Here is a 3,261-nt window from a genome sequence, read left to right on the forward strand (position 1 = left end):
GGGGGCGTCCGCTTCGACTGCCACCGCCGCCGCCCGCCGCCGCCGCGAGCCCAGGGGCGGGGCGGGACCTCCGGGGGTGGGGCCGGGCGCGAGGGGCGGGGCCCCGAGGGGCGGAGTCTCCGAGGGGCGGGGCCTGCGGGTCCCGGGGCACACGGCGGCTGGGGCAGCCCGGGGCCCTCTCCTCTCCCCGCCGCTTGCACGGCCCCTCGCAAGGGAGGAGCACCGCAATTCCCTCCCCGGAGAGGAGGGGAAGGGCTGGGAAACGGGTGCCAGAGTCAGACCCCGACCACCTGGCAGGGCGGGTAGGAAACACGGGAGACAAGGGGACAGAGCGGTATCCTAGACAGTCCCCAGGGCTTTCTGCTTCCAGGTGAGTAGAGCAGCAGGCTCCGTGGCTCTCCCCAGCTTAGGGAAGGCTGAATTCTCAGAGAAAAGCCCTGAACGAAAGTTGCAGCCTTTTTTTCCCCTGCTCAGTCCTTCAAGGAGGGGGAGGACTGCAAGCAGTAACTGAAAACAGTTGGGATTGAACTCAAGTTAACTTCAGCTAAAGAAAAAAACCACCAGGCAACCTCATTCCTGGACCCTCTTCAGGCTTAGACGTAGGCTGCTCCAGGCAGAAGCACTTCCTGGCAGTCCTAGGGACACAAGCCACAGCAGCGGAGGACATGGAAATATCAGGCAGCGGAGTAAGTGTGGGACGTTGTGGCTCCCGCGGTGGGCATGGGGCCAGGGAGGGCTTTGAAGAGAAGGACACTTGGAGGCACAGGCGGCACTTCACAGGAAGCCCTGGAAGAAGTGGAGGAAGGGTGCGATACAATCTCAGGAACCCACGACATCGAGGATATGAATTGTCACGAGAGCTGGCTTGCATGCTTAGTGTGATGGTCTGAGAAAGGGGGGGAGAAAGCACACTATTAAACGTTAGTTTATTTTGCTAAACATTTTTTTCATTTCCAATTAGGCAAAGGCGGGGGCAATAGCTATCTCTGTGGAAGACCAGTCCATCACACAGATGTTGAACTTATTGCTGGCAGTCCTAAATCAGTAGAAGTCCACTCTCTCCATTTTTTTTTTTTTTATTGGCTCTATATTCCTCTCTCCAGGCACATCTCATGCTTAGCATCCTCTTCCTTCTATTCCACTGTTCCATTCTATGGCTCCATGGCCCCAGAGCTGTAACAAGTGAAAACCAAATTCTCTTCGAATGGCTTGCACAGCCTCCCCGCACAGTGCCCAAGATAAGCTGTAGTGTAAATCACTGGAAAAGCTACTATGTAGAGAAAAAGGAAATGAAGTAGTAACAACCGAGCTGGCTGCTCAGCATCCCCCAGACCTGCCTGATAGCATCTTCCTGATGCATCCTAAGGGAGAGTAGGATCAGGGATGTTTTTAAACTGTCTTTTCCAGGGCCCATAATCATACTCACTCCCTTCATGACTGCAGGTCAGAGACACAGAGTAGATAACCCTGTGCTGTGGTTCCCTCTGATAAAACCATTTTGATGAGAAATGCCTGAGAACACTTCCACTAACCAAACCCTGCTGCGGCAGGCAAGGCTTGATCTCTAACAAACCCACCCCGCCTCCCTACAGAGCGCCCTTCCAGCAGCATCGGGGCTGTGTTGATGCTGCTGAATGCCCTGCATTCCTCTAGCTTCAAGCAGTGCCAGGCACCACAGCTTGTTGAGCCCATCTTTCCGCCCCATGAGAGAGCTGCAAGCTCTTCCTGGCTTCGTTCCACCAAGTGCCAGTCCCGCTCAGTTAACCTTCAGCGGTCCCTCAGACAAGGTGTGGAGCCAGGCAGACCAGTGGATGGTCTCTGTGCATCCTCTGGAAGCCACTCTGGCAGACACAAACACAAGCAGCAGCATATTCACGTATCTGAGAACAGCCTGTAACCGCTGGAGGGTTTAAGATGATACATACATGCGTTAAAAGTGTAATTCCAACATGCCAAACAGAGATTAAAAACAGACCAAATCCCAGGAACACAATGGATTCCTTTGCTATGCTATGAACTAGAACTGATTGTGGAGATACTGCCCTGCCAAAGGTTCTCCTGTTGTATATCACATCTATCTTAGCGCATGTTCTGTGAAAGATTTAGGCTGTGGGTAATAAGAAAGTAGGAGGAGAGCTGCTGTTGACAGCTGTGCTCACTGTGCTGCTGTTGGTAAATATACACAAGCGAAAGCGCCAGCCCTAAAAAGGAACAGATTCTCTTGGTATGAACCCAGCTCCTGTGGGCTGCTGCATTGCAGTGGCATTTTAGTCCTTTAATTTCTTAATGATATGGCTGCCTCAAAGCCTTCAGAACTGGAGGTAGTAAGTTCTTAGCATGCATAACACTAACAGCAGCAGCTACAAGGCCAACAGGAGCTGCCCATTTAACGTCACTCTTTGCTGCCTGTACCCTGCCCACCCGAGTTGCATGACTTTGGGATGGGGAACTGTTTACTTTTGAGCAGTATCTAGGACACTAGAAACTTGACCCTCATTCAAACATGGCGTATAATCAAAACAAAGGTTAATTATTCCTGACTTCTAAACAGAATCGCAACGAAGCCAAGCTGAACTGCCAGGACCCCTCTCTCAGTGGAAAGGAATGAGAGGGAGGGGTACAAAGAGGCAGATGGTATATATAAGCACACTTTGTGTAGCTTTCTGATGACACACACAGGTTTTTCTCTTGCACCTGGTTCTACCACTCAAACACCAAACTATTTAAAGACAGTCTGCAAAAGGAGACAGGAGAGAGGGTGTGGAGGGTAGATGAGATGGGAATCATTCTTTGCATTCTCTTCCCCAATATTTACAGGTTCTTCATTACCCTTTATAGGACTAGTTTCCAACTGTGTTTTCTCTTTCAAGGCACTGCAAGCTTACCTTGAAGAATCCAAAGTGGCTGGAGAGCTGGGAAAATTAGCATTTAAAGCATTTTAGTAAATTAAGCACCCTCAGTGAGTTTTCTGGAGAAACTGAACTCCATTAAATTAAGGGCCAGGACTTGGGCATCACTTGTGCTGAAATAAAACACAACATCCAGCAAGGACATCTCATCAGATGACCAAAGTTAATATTGGTTGAATGTTTACAAAAATCCTCCCCCTTCCTTTAAAAACATGTCAATCCACTTTGGAGCATTTCTACTTCATAGCAACTGAAAAAAAAGAGGGGTGGGAAAGCAACTACAACTCAGGTTTATTCAATGTGTGGAGCAAGAGCTAAAATGAATAATATTAGCATGCATCTCGTTCCATAT

Source organism: Gavia stellata, chromosome 4, assembly GCF_030936135.1.
Source record: "Gavia stellata isolate bGavSte3 chromosome 4, bGavSte3.hap2, whole genome shotgun sequence".
In the NCBI taxonomy this organism is placed as follows: domain Eukaryota; kingdom Metazoa; phylum Chordata; class Aves; order Gaviiformes; family Gaviidae; genus Gavia; species Gavia stellata.